Source organism: Mobula birostris, chromosome 2 (genome assembly GCF_030028105.1).
Source record: "Mobula birostris isolate sMobBir1 chromosome 2, sMobBir1.hap1, whole genome shotgun sequence".
Lineage (NCBI taxonomy): Eukaryota > Metazoa > Chordata > Chondrichthyes > Myliobatiformes > Myliobatidae > Mobula > Mobula birostris.
The window spans coordinates 75,586,142-75,600,152 of NC_092371.1; the positions used below are offsets into that span (position 1 = coordinate 75,586,142).

Sequence of the window (14,011 nt, forward strand, 5' to 3'; positions counted from 1 at the left end):
TACGGGAGAAAGGAAGTAGCTCAGATAGGATGAGACAAAAATTGATAAATATCATGCACATTGATTGGTTAATATTGGGACAAAATGGCAATAGGAAGGTTGGCCAATCATTACTACAATGTTTGGAGGTTTATCCTTCTGTCGTTTTGATTAGTGAATTCCTCTCAGGCAACAACACAACATTCTGGAGAAACTCAGTAGGTCAGGCAGCAACTGAGGATAAGAATAAAGAGTGAATATTTCTGGTTGAGATCAGCATTGTTGAAGGATTTTGGCCTGATATGTCCACTGTTTATTCCTCTCCATTGATGCTGTCTGATCTGCAGAGTTAGTCCAGCATCCTATGTGTTTTACTGTGGATTTCCAGCATCTGCAGAATCTCTCATGTTTATAATTCCTCTCAGGGAGTCCTTTGGAATGAAAGATCATTTATCACCCCTGCAGTTTGGTGGGTTCTATGGTGGCCGAGAAGGCCAAACTGGGAAACAGAAACCGTGCCACCAGTAGATGGATTATGAGTTGTTGCACTCCTTCCCTGGTTACAGAGAATTCTTCAAGTGTTTAATTTTAAATGCAAGCATGAAAAGAAATGAAAATAACAAAGTATTGATCTATACAATTAGATCCAATTCAATATCTGGGCAACTGTATTCAGAGAAGCTTCGTTAGCGCAGAAGGCAGCGCGTCAGTCTCATAGTCTGAAGGTCGTGAGTTCAATCCTCACACGGGGCACTAGTTTTGTGGGCGAAAAACCTGAGTTGTAAAATTCTCTGTCACAATCTCCATGCTATGTCATTGTGGGTCATCTCCTGCTCTCTGTCAATTGCACTATGATCATAAATGAAACCTTTAGATTTATCTACAGATGTTGCAAAACTGAGAGCAAAAGAGAAAACCTTGGAAAACTCTCAGCAGATCAGGCAGCCTCCCTGGAGAGAAACAGTTGAAGTTTCAGGCCACAAACTTTTCCTGAGACAGGGCAGATGAGAAAGGAGATTAGTTTAATGTCATAATCTAGTTTAGTATCACCGACAAATATCATGAAATTTGTTGTCTTCACGGCAGTAGTAAAATTGAATACATAATAATAGAGCAAAAAATGTGAATTACCCTAAGTACATGCATTAAATAATTAAATTTTCAAAAGTAGCGAGGTAATGTTCATAGGTTTTTCACCCCAGGAAAGGGGAGGCTAAAGCCAGATGACATAGAGTTAGGCTGAAAGGGAAAAGTAAAAATAGAGGGGCTGAAAGGCCTGTTTCTGTGCTGTACTTCTCTGTGACTCCATTGAAAGAGATGCCGAGGAAAACGTTTCACACAGAGGGAAATGTGTAGATGAAACAAACTCTCAGGGCAGGTGGTACAGGTAAGTACGATTAGAATGTTTAAAGGAAATTCAAAGTTTTAACGAAAAATAAATTTCAAAGTAAGACTGTTAACAAATAACCTATATGTTCAAAGTTTTCTATATACTAACTTGAGATTCATTTTTTTGCAGGCATTCACAGTAGAACAAAGAAATACAATAGAAACAATGCAAAACTCCACACAAAACAACCAATGTTCTAAAGAAGACAAGCAAATGGTTAGGACACACGCAAAATGCTGGAGGAACTCGACAGGTCAGGCAGCACCTGTGGAAAGCCGTAGAGAGTTGACACTTCAGGCTCAGACTGGACTGGACATTTCAGGACTGGAAAGGAAGCGGGGAGAGACTGGAAAGAGGAGGATAGGAAAGAATTAGATACACTGTATATGGGCTAAACAAATGGAAGTTGGACTAGCTCAAGTAGACGACTTAGTCAGCATGGAAGAACTGGGTCGAAGGGCCTTCTCCTGTGTTGTGTTTGCAGTTGGAATTGGGATTGGGGAGAATTATTTAAACTGTTCGGTATTGTATGCATCATTATCAACCCAATTCCGAACTGTTCCCACAACCTATGGACTCATTTTCACAGACTGTTCATCACGTCTTCTCAATATTGATTGTTTATGTCTTTATTATTTTGTTGTTTTTATGTTTTTGTATTTGCACAGTTTGCCGTGATTTGCACAGTAGCTGTTTGTCTTGTTTTGTACGGTCTTTCATTGATTCTGTTGTGTTTCTTTGTATTTACTGTGAATGCCCACAAGTAATTGAATCTCATGTTTGTATGTGGTGACATATATGTAGTTTGATAATAAATTTACTTTAAGATTTGAACTTTGAATGAAAATTATAGACTATTGATTTGTACAATGATGTCTGATTTGTTTACTGTCTGACAGCAGTTCCCAGGGCCTCGTTAGCGCAGTAGGCAGCGCGTCAGTCTCATAATCTGAAGGTCATGAGTTCAATCCTCACACGGGGCACTAGTTTTATGGATGAACAATACTAGCAATGAGTGAGACAATTTTCACTCTATTGCGTTGATAACATCTCCTGCTCTGTTTCAATTGCGCTATCATGTTCAACATATCCACAGATGTTGGAAATCTGAAAACAAAATAGAAAATGCCAGAAAAAATACTCAACTGATCAGGCTGCATCTGTGTAGAGAGAAGTGCTTAAAAGTTCAGGCAGCCACATACCTTTCTTGAGAGAGGGAAACTAGCTTAAAGTTGCTGCTTCTCCACTTTGAGAGGACATGAGTCATCTGTGGAAATAGAGTCACCTTTCAGATCAGGACTCATTGCTGTGGGACTTGTTGATTTTTTGCAGCAGAATGGTCATTGCTCCAGATCCCAGCATCTGTCGTTTCCTGGGTCTCCAATAAAGAAGCTTGAGAAAGGCAATGAAGTTGTGAGCAGGTTGCATCTCTTCAGGGAGGCTTTTAGCACACTCTTGAATCTTTGCCTTTTTCTATCTAGTAATTCTTTCTCTTGGTAAACTGATGTTTCGGGGTCTGGTGTCAAACATAGAAACAACATGGCCTGTCCAATGGCATTAAACAATCTTGAATCTTGAAATAGTTTAATGTCATGCACATTGATTGACTATCATGCACACAAATGCTTGATGAAGAGTGAACAATGGCTTCTTTACAGCTTAGATCTTCTCTTTGCCTGGTTGATTACTGATGGTCAATGTAGAAAGCACAGACCCTTCTACTGATGGGACAAGTGGAAAACTTGTGAGATGGACCACTCATTACAGCACTGACACACACGGCATCAAAACCCTCTGGATGATGGCCTTCAGGTTTGCAATGCATCCTGAATTCTCATTTTCCATTTTGAAAGGGCATGGTCCAGAAATTCCCACCAGTCTGTCGAGAGGTTGCATTTCTCAAGGAGGCTTTTGCACACCATTAAATCATTTCCTGTGTCTCTCAGATGATCTCCTCCAATAGTATACCCTGTATTTCAAGTCTGTTGTGTCAGGCATAAGAATGGGCTGTGAGCCGAGTGGAAACTCAGTACTAGAGACATCCTGGAAAAGGATGTGATTTCATTTGGAGCTCATCCCCAGTGAATATGGAAGACTTTGTGAACATAATTGGTATTGGTAGGAATTCTCTAAAGGGTTCAGTATTGCGTGTGTGTGAGTGACAAGAATGAAATGAAATGTGCAAGATATTGATTCAAACACGTACATCTGATTTGTTACCTCGGTAAAATATGGTATCTCACAGTCCAAGTTAGCACAGTGGGCAATGCGTCAGTCTCACAATCAGAAGCTCTTTGGTTTGAATCTCACATGGGGCACTAGTTTTACGGGAGACAATACAATGTCTGTGAAATTCCTCTGTGACAATCTCCAGCCCTTTGTTGAATGGATTAATCTCATGTTCCATTGTGCACAGATTGACAAATCTTATAAGACATTGAAGATGATGGAGGTCTGAAATAAAAAGAGTAATAAAACAGGCTCCGCGACAGCTTCTTCCACCAGGCCATCAGACTGATGAATTCACGCTGATTCAATTGTATTTCTGTTATATTGACTGTCCTGTTGTACATACTATTTATTATAAATTACTATAAATTGCACATTGGCAATTTCCACAGAGACGTAACGTGAAGATTTTTACTCCTCATGTAAATGAGGGATGTATGAAATAAAGACAATTCAATTCAATTCAATTCAAGTGCTGGAGGCGCTCAGCAGGTCATATAGTGCCCACTGAACAGAGAAATGGTTAATCTTCCAGGTTGGAAAACTTCGTTGAGACCTGGGCAACAGAGGAAACAAATTAGCTTAAAGTTATTGGAAATAGAGTGAAGGAATGTACGGGAGAAAGGAAGTAGCTCAGATAGGATGAGACAAAATTGATAAATATCATGCACATTATTGGTTAATATTGGGACAAAATGGCAATAGGAAGGTTGGCCAATCATTAGTACAATGTTTGGAGGTTTATCCTTCTGTCTTTTTGATCAGTGAATTCCTCTCAGGCAACAACACAACATTCTGGAGAAACTCAGTAGGTCAGGCAGCAACTGAGGATAAGAATAAAGAGTGAATATTTCTGGTTGAGATCAGCATTGTTGAAGGATTTTGGCCTGATATGTCCACTGTTTATTTCTCTCCATTGATGCTGTCTGATCTGCAGAGTTAGTCCAGCATCCTATGTGTTTTACTGTGGATTTCCAGCATCTGCAGAATCTCTTGTGTTTATAATTCCTCTCAGGGAGTCCTTTGGAATGAAAGATCATTTATCACCCCTGCAGTTTGGTGGGTTCTATGGTGGCCGAGAAGGCCAAACTGGGAAACAGAAACCGTGCCACCAGTAGATGGATTATGAGTTGTTGCACTCCTTCCCTGGTTACAGAGAATTCTTCAAGTGTTTAATTTTAAATGCAAGCATGAAAAGAAATGAAAATAACAAAGTATTGATCTATACAATTAGATCCAATTCAATATCTGGGCAACTGTATTCAGAGAAGCCTTGTTAGCGCAGAAGGCAGCGCGTCAGTCTCATAATCTGAAGGTCGTGAGTTCAATCCTCACACGGGGCACTAGTTTTGTGGGCAAGAAAACCTGAGTTGTAAAATTCTCTGTCACAATCTCCATGCTATGTCATTGTGGGTCATCTCCTGCTCTCTGTCAATTGCACTATGATCATAAATGAAACCTGCAGATTTATCTACAGATGTTGCAAAACTGAGAACAAAAGAGAAAACCTTGGAAAACTCTCAGCAGATCAGGCAGCCTCCCTGGAGAGAAACAGTTGAAGTTTCAGGCCACAAACTTTTCCTGAGACAGGGCAGATGAGAAAAGAGATTAGTTTAATGTCATAATCTAGTTTAGTATCACCGACAAATATCATGAAATTTGTTGTCTTCACGGCAGTAGTAAAATAGAATACATAATAATAGAGAAAAAACTGTGAATTACCCTAAGTACATGCATTAAATAATTAAATTTTCAAAAGTAGTGAGGTAATGTTCATAGGTTTTTCACCCCAGGAAAGGGGAGGCTAAAGCCAGATGACATAGAGTTAGGCTGAAAGGGAAAAGTAAAAATAGAGGGGCTGAAAGGCCTGTTTCTGTGCTGTACTTCTCTGTGACTCCATTGAAAGGGATGCCGAGGAAAACGTTTCACACAGAGGGAAATGTGTAGATGAAACAAACTCTCAGGGCAGGTGGTACAGGTAAGTACGATTAGAATGTTTAAAGGAAATTCAAAGTTTTAACGAAAAATAAATTTCAAAGTAAGACTCTTAACAAATAACCTATATGTTCAAAGTTTTCTATATACTAACTTGAGATTCATTTTTTTGCAGGCATTCACAGTAGAACAAAGAAATACAATAGAATCAAAGCAAAACTCCACACAAAACAACCAATGTTCTAAAGAAGACAAGCAAATGGTTAGGACACACGCAAAATGCTGGAGGAACTCGACAGGTCAGGCAGCACCTGTGGAAAGCCGTAGAGAGTTGACATTTCAGGCTCAGACTGGACTGGACATTTCAGGACTGGAAAGGAAGCGGGGAGAGACTGGAAAGAGGAGGATAGGAAAGAATTAGACACACTGTATATGGGCTAAACAAATGGAAGTTGGACTAGCTCAAGTAGACGACTTAGTCAGCATGGAAGAACTGGGTCGAAGGGCCTTCTCCTGTGTTGTGTTTGCAGTTGGAATTGGGATTGGGGAGAATTATTTAAAGTGTTCAGTATTGTATGCATCATTATCACCCCAAGTCCGAACTGTTCCCACAACCTATGGACTCACTTTCACAGACTGTTCATCACGTCTTCTCAATATTGATTGTTTATTTCTTTATTATTTTGTTGTTTTTATATTTTTGTGTTTGCACAGTTTGCCGTGATTTGCACAGTAGCTGTTTGTCTTGTTTTGTACGGTCTTTCATTGATTCTGTTGTGTTTCTTTGTATTTACTGTGAATGCCCACAAGTAATTGAATCTCATGTTTGTATGTGGTGACATAGATGTAGTATGATAATAAATTTACTTTGAAGATATCAACTTTGAATGAAAATTATAGACTATTGATTTGTAGAATAACGTCTGATTTGTTTACTGTCTGACAGCAGCTCCCAGGGCCTCGTTAGCGCAGTAGGCAGCGCGTCAGTCTCATAATCTGAAGGTCGTGAGTTCAATCCTCACACGGGGCACTAGTTTTATGGATGAACAAAACTAGCAATGAGTGAGACAATTTTCACGCTATAGGTTGAGGATATCATCTCCTGCTGTTCCATTTGCACTATCATGTTCAACATATCCACAGATGTTGCAAATCTGAAAACAAAATAGAAAATGCCAAAGAAAACACTCAACAGTTCAGGTTGCATCTGTGTAGAGAGAAGTGCTTAAAAGTTCAGCCAGCCACATACCTTTCTTAAGAGAGGGAAAACAAGCTCAAAGTTGCTCCTTCTCCACTTTGAGAGGACATGAGCCAGCTGTGGAAATAGAGTCACCTTTTGGATCAGGACTCATTGCTGTTGGACTTGTTGAATTTTTGCAGCAGATTGGCCGTTGCTCCAGATCCCGACATCTGTCATTTCCTGGGTCTCCAATAAAGAGGCTTGAGAAAGGCAATGAAGTTGAGAGCAGGTTACATCTCTTCAAGGAGATTTTTAGCACACCCTTGAATCTTTGCCTTTGTCTGCCTGGTAAACCTTTCTCTTGGTAAACTGATGTTTCAGGGGTCTAGTGTCAAACATGCAAACAACATGACCTGTCCAATGGCATTAAACAACCTTTAATCTTGAAATAGTTTAATAGCACATCGATTAACTATCGTGCACACAAACGCTTGATGAAGAGTGAACAGTGGATTCTTTTTAGCTTAGATCTTCTCTTTGCCCGGTTGATCACTCATGGTCAATGTAGGAAGCACAGAGCCTTCCACTGATGGGACAATTGGTCAACTTGTGAGATGGACCACTCATTACAGCACTTACACACGGCATCAAAACCCTCTGGATGATGGCTTTCAGGTTTGCAATGCATCCTGAATTCTCATTTTCCACTTTGAAAGGGCATGGTCCAGAAATTCCCAACAGTCTGTCGAGAGGTTGCATTTCTCAAGGAGGCTTTTGCACACCATTAAATCATTTCCTGTGTCTCTCAGATGATCTCCTCCCATAGTAGACCCTGTATTTCAGTTCTTTAGTGTCAGGCATAGGAATGGGCTGTGAGCCCAGTGCTAGAGACATCCTGGAAAAGAATGTGATTTCATTTGGAGCTCATCCCCAGTGAATGTGGATGACTTTGTGAACATAATTGGTATTGGTAGGAATTCTCTAAAGGGTTCAGTATTGCGTGTGTGTGAGTGACAAGAATGAAATGAAATGTGCAAGATATTGATTCAAACACGTACATCTGATTTGTTACCTCGGTAAAATATGGTATCTCACAGTCCAAGTTAGCACAGTGGGCAATGCGTCAGTCTCATAATCAGAAGCTCTTTGGTTTGAATCTCACATGGGGCACTAGTTTTACGGGAGACAATACAACAGCTATGAAATTTATCTGTGACAATCTCCAGCCCTTTGTTGAATGGATTCATCTCATGTTCCATTGTGCATTGATTGACAAATCTTATAAGACAGTGAAGATGATGGAGGTACGGTACAATTGTATTTCGATGTTATATTGACTCTCCTGTTGTACATATTATTTATTATAAGTTACTCTAAATTGCATATGCAAATTTAGACCGAGACGTAACATAAAGATTTTTACTCCTCATGTATATGAAGGATGTAAGACATAAAGACAATTCAATTCAATGCCATTCAAGTGCTGGAGGCACTCCGCAGGTCTGATAATGCCTACTAAAAAGAGAAATGGTTAATCTTCCCCGTTGGAAAACTTTCTTAAGAACTGCACAACAGAGGAAACAAATTAGCTTGAAGTTATTAAGAATATTGTGAAGAAATGTTCAGGAGAAAGAAAATAGCTCAGATAGGATGAGACAAAATTGCTTAATATCATGCACATTGATTGGTTAATATTGGGACACCATGACAATGGGAAGGTTGGCCAATCATTACTACAATGTTTGGAGGTTTATCCTTTTGTCTTGTGGATCAGTGAATTCCTCTCAGGCAACAACACAAAATTCTGGAGAAACTCAGCAGGTCAGGCAGCAACTGAGGATAGGAATAAAGAGTCAACATTTTGGACAGAGACCAGCACTGATAAAGGATCTTGGCCTGATATGTCAACTGTTTATTCCTCTCCATTGATGCTCTCTGATCTGTAGAGTTTGTTCAGCATCCCATTTGTTTTACTCGGGATTTCCAGCACCTACAGAATCTCTTGTGTTTATAATTCCTCTCAGGGAGTCCTTTGGAATGGAAGATTATTTATCACCCCTGCAGTTCTGTGGGTTCTCAGGTGGACGAGAAGGCCAATCTGGGAAATAGAAACTCTGCCACCAGTAGATGGGTAATGAGTTGTTGCACTCCTTCCCTGGTTACAAAGAATTCTTCAAGTGTTTAATTTTAAATGCAAGCATGAAAAGAAATGAAAATAACAAAATATTGATCTATACAATTAGATCGGATTCAATATATGGGCAATTGTATTCAGAGAAGCCTTGTTAGTGCAGAAGGCAGCGTGACAGTCTCATAATCTGAAGGTCGTGAGTTCAATCCTCACACGGGGCACTAGTTTTCTGGGCGACCAGACCTGAGTTGTGAAATTCTCTGTGATAATTTCCAGCCTATGTCATTGAGGGTCATCTCCTGCTCTCTGTCAATTGCACTATGATCATAAATGAAACCTACAGATTTATCTACAGATGTTTCAAAACTGAGAACAAAAGAGAAAACCTTGGAAAACTCTCAGCAGATCAGGCAGCCTCCCTGGAGAGAAACAGTTAAAGTTTCAGGCCACAAACCTTTCTTGAGAGAGGGCAGATGAGAAAGGAGATTAGTTTAATGTCATAATCAGGTTTAATATCACTGGCAAATATCATGAAATTTGTTGTCTTCGCAGAGGTAGTAAAATACAATACATAATAATAGAGAACAAAACTGTGAATTGCTCTAAGTATATATACTAACTACTTTAAAAAATCATTGAGGAAATGTTCATGGGCTTTTTACCCCAGGACAGGGGAGGCTAAAGCCAGATGACATAGAGTTAGGCTGAAAGGGAAAAGAAAAAATAGATGGGCTGAAAGGCCTGTTTCTGTGCTGTACTTTTCTAAGACTCCATTGAAAGGGATGCCGAGGGAAACGTGTAGATGAAACAAACTCTCAGGGGGATGGTACAGGTAAGTATGATTAGAATTTTTAAAAGGAATTCAAAGTTTTAAGGAAAAATAAATTTCAAAGTTAAACTATTACCAAAGAACTTATATTTATTATTTTGGGTTTTTTTTGTTTTTGTACTTGCACATTTCATTGTGATTTGCACATTGGCTGTTTGTCTTGTTTTCTACGGTTTTTCATTGATTCTGTTGTGTTTCTTTGTAGTTACTTTGAATGCCCACAAGTAAATGTTTGTATGTGGTGACATATATGTAGTTTGATAATGAATTTATTTTGAAGATTTGAACTTTGAATGTTAAAATACAAACTATTGATTTGTACAATGACATCTGATTTGTTTACTGTCTGACAGCAGTTCCCAGGGCCTCGTTAGCGCAGTAGGCAGCGCGTCAGTCTCATAATCTGAAGGTCGTGAGTTCGATCCTCACACGAGGCACAAGTTTTATGGATGAACAATACTAGCAATGAGTGAGGGAATTTTCACTCTATTGCGTTGATATCATCTCCTGCTCTGTTTCAATTGCACTATCATGTTCAACATATCCACAGATGTTGGAAATCTGAAAACAAAATAGAAAATGTCAGAGAAAACACTCAACAGATCAGGCTGCATCTGTGTAGAGAGAAGTGCTTAAAAGTTCAGGCAGCCACAAATCTTTCTTGAGAGAGGGAAACAAGCCTCAAGTTGCTGCTTCTCCACTTTGAGAGGACATGAGCCATCTATGGAAATAGAGTCACCTTTCGGATCAGGACTCATTGCTGTTGGGCTTCTTGATTCTTTGCAGCAGATTGGTCATTGCTCCAGATCCCAATATCTATCATTTACTGGGTCTCCAATAAAGAAGCTTGAGAAAGGGATTGAAGTTATGGGAAGGTTGCATCTCTTCAAGGAGGCTTTTAGCACACCCTTGAATCTTTGCCTTTGTCTGTCTAGTAATCCTTTCTCTTGGTAAACTGATGTTTCGGGGGTCTGGTGTCAAACATGCAAACAACATGACCTGTCCAATGGCATTAAACAATCTTGAATCCTGAAATAGTTTAATGTCTTGCACGTTGATTAACTATCGTGCACACAAATGTTTGCTGAAGAGTGAACAATGCTTCTTTACAACTTAGATCTTCTTCCCTTTGCCCAGTAGATCACTGATGGTCAATGTAGGAAGCACAGACCCTTCTACTGATGGGACAAGTGGAAAACTTGTGAGATGGACCACTCATTGCAGCACTTACACACGGCATCAAAACACTCTGAATGATAGCTTTCAGGTTTGCAATGCATCCTGAATTCTCATTTTCCACTTTGTAAGGGCATGGTCCAGAAATTCCCAACACTCTGTTGGAAGTTTGCATTTCTCAAGGAGGTTTTGGCACACCATTAAATCGTTTCCTGTGTCTCTCAGATGATCTCCTCCCATAGTCGACCCTGTATTTCATGTCCTTGGTATCAGGCATAGGAATGAACTGTGAGCCCAGTGGAACCTCAGTACTAGAGACATCCTGGAAAAGGATGTGATCTCATTTGGAGCTCATTCCCAGTAAATATGGATGACTTTGTGAACAGAATTGGTATTGGTAAGAATTCTCTAAAAGGTTCAGTATTGTGTGTATGTGAGCGACAAGAATGAAATGAAATGTGCAAGAAATTGATTCAAACACGGACATCTGATTTGTTACTTTGGCAAAATATGGTATCTCACAGGCCAAGTTAGAACAGTGGGCATTGCGTCGGTCTCATAATCTGAAGTTCTTTGGTTTGAACCTCACACGGGGCACTAGTTTTATGGGAGACAATACAATGTCTGTGAAATTTCTCTGTGACAATCTCCAGCCCTTTGTTGAATGGATTAATCTCATGTTCCATTGTGCATTGATTGTCAAATCTTATAAGACATTGAAGATAATGGAGGTCTGATACAATTGAATTTCAACGTTATATTGACTGTCCTGTTGTACATACTATTTATTATAAATTGCACATTGCAAATTTAGACAGAGACGTAGCATAAAGATCTTTACTCCTCATGTATATGAAGGATGTAAGAAATAAAGTCAATTCAATTCAATTCCATTCAAGTGCTGGAGACACTCAGCAGGTCATATAGTGCCCACTGAAAAGAGAAATGGTTAATCTTCCCTGTTGGAAAACTTTCTTAAGAACTGGACAATAGAGGAAACAAATTAGCTTAAGGTTATGAAGAACAGAGTGAAGGAATGTACGGGAGAAAGGAAATAGCTCAGATAGGATGAGACAAAATTGCTTAGTATCATGCACATTGATTGGTTAATATTGGGACACCATGACAATGGGAAGGTTGGCCAATCATTACTACAATATTTGGAGGTTTATCCTTCTGTCTTGTTGATCAATGAATTCCTCTCAGGCAACAACACAAAATTCTGGAGAAACTCAGCAGGTCAGGCAGCAACTGAGGATAGGAATAAAGAGTCAACATTTCAGGTTGAGATCAGCACTGATGAAGGATCTTGGCCTGATATGTCAACTGTTTATTTCTCTCCATTGATGCTGTCTGATCTGCAGGGTTAGTCCAGCATCCTATGTGTTTTACTCTGTATTTCCAGCATCTGCAGAACCTCTTGTGTTTATAATTCCTCTCAGGGAGTCCTTTGGAATGGAAGATCAGTTATTACCCCTGCAGTTCTGTGGGTTCTAAGGTGGCCGAGAAGGCCAATCTGGGAAACAGAAACCGTGCCAGCACTGGATGGGTTCTGAGTTGTTGCACTCCTTCCCTGGTTACAAAGAATTCTTCAAGAGCTTAGTTTTAAATGCAGGCATGAAAAGAAATGAAAATAACAAAGTATTGATCTATACAATTAGATCCAATTCAGTATCTGGGCAATGTAATCCGAGAAGCCTTGTTAGCGCAGAAGGCAGTGCGTCAGTCTCATAATCTGAAGGTCGTGAGTTCAATCCTCACACGGGGCACTAGTTTTGTGGGCGAAAAGACCTGAATTCTAATATTTTCTGCCACAGTTTCCATGCGCTGCCACTGAGGGTCATCTCCTGCTCTCTGTCAATTGCACTATGATCATAAACGAAACCTACAGATTTATCTACAGATGTTGGAAAACTGAGAACAAAAGAGAAAGCCCTGGAAAACACTCAACAGATCAGGCAGCCTCCCTGGAGAGAGAAACAGTTATAGTTTCAGGCCACAAACCTTTCCTGAAACAGGGCAGATGAGAAAGGAGATTGGTTAAATGTCATCATCAGGTTTCATATCACCAGCACATGTCATGACTCACATGGGCCCTAGCTATGCCTGCCTCTTCGTTGGTTATGTGGAACAGTCTGTGCTCCAAACCTATTCTGGTACTGCTCCCCAACTTTTCCTTCGCTACATTGACGACTACATTGGTGCTGCTTCCTGCACCCGTGCTGAGCTCGTCAATTTCATCGACTTTACTTCTAACTTCCACCCAGCCCTCAAATTCACTTGGTCTATCTTGGACACTTCTCTCCCCTTTCTCGATCTCTCGGTCTCCATCTCTGGAGACAGACTGTCCATTGACATCTTCTACAAGCCCACTGACTCTCATAACTACCTCGACTATACCTCTTCCCACCCCGCCACATGCAAAAATGCCATTCCCTATTCCCAGTTCCTCTGTCTCCGCCGCATCTGCTCCGAGGATGAGGTCTTCTGTTCCAGGACATCTCAAATGTCCTCTTTCTTTAAGGATAGAGTTTTCCCTGCTACTGTCATCAATGATGCCCTCACCCGCATCTCCTCCATTTCCCACACTTCGGCCCTCACCCCATCCTCCTGCAAAACAACAGGGACAAAGTTCCCCTTGTCCTCACCTACCAGCCCACCAGCCTCCGGATCCAGCACATTATTCTCCGCAACTTCTGCCACCTTCAATAGGACCCCACCACTAAGCACATCTTTCCCTCTCCAACCCTCTCCGCTTTCCACAGGGAACGGTCCCTGTGTGACTCCCTGGTCCACACGTCCCTCCCCACGGATCTCCCACCCAGCACTTACCCCTGTAAACGCAAGTGCTACACCTGTCCCTACACCTCCTCTCTTGCCACCATTCTGGGCCCCAAACAGTCCTTCCAGGTGAGGCAACACTTCACTTGTGAGTCTGTTGGGGTCATATATTGCATCCGGTGCTCCCGGTGCGGCCTCCTCTACATCGGTGAAACCCAACGCAGATTGGGGGACCGCTTCGTTGAGCACCTCCACTCCGTCTGCCACAACAGACAGGATCTCCCGGTAGCCACCCACTTCAACTCTGCTTCCCACTCCCATTCAGATATGTCCATACATGGACTCCTCTACTGCCATGATGAGGCTAAACTCAGGTTGGAG

General features: G+C 40.8%; 5 non-coding genes across 5 annotated transcripts; all 5 read left to right on the forward strand.

Annotated features, from left to right (window-relative positions):
- The first annotated feature begins 2,279 nt into the window (after window positions 1-2,279).
- trnam-cau (transfer RNA methionine (anticodon CAU)) lies at window positions 2,280-2,352 on the forward strand. The gene has a single exon. It is a non-coding gene; the product is annotated as a tRNA-Met (tRNA).
- Window positions 2,353-4,868: 2,516 nt separating this feature from the next.
- On the forward strand, window positions 4,869-4,941 carry trnam-cau (transfer RNA methionine (anticodon CAU)). Its single transcript has one exon. It is a non-coding gene; the product is annotated as a tRNA-Met (tRNA).
- A 1,549-nt stretch (window positions 4,942-6,490) lies between these two features.
- Window positions 6,491-6,563, forward strand: trnam-cau (transfer RNA methionine (anticodon CAU)). Its single transcript has one exon. It is a non-coding gene; the product is annotated as a tRNA-Met (tRNA).
- A 3,474-nt stretch (window positions 6,564-10,037) lies between these two features.
- trnam-cau (transfer RNA methionine (anticodon CAU)) lies at window positions 10,038-10,110 on the forward strand. Its single transcript has one exon. It is a non-coding gene; the product is annotated as a tRNA-Met (tRNA).
- Window positions 10,111-12,545: 2,435 nt separating this feature from the next.
- Window positions 12,546-12,618, forward strand: trnam-cau (transfer RNA methionine (anticodon CAU)). The gene has a single exon. It is a non-coding gene; the product is annotated as a tRNA-Met (tRNA).
- The last annotated feature ends 1,393 nt before the right edge of the window (window positions 12,619-14,011 follow it).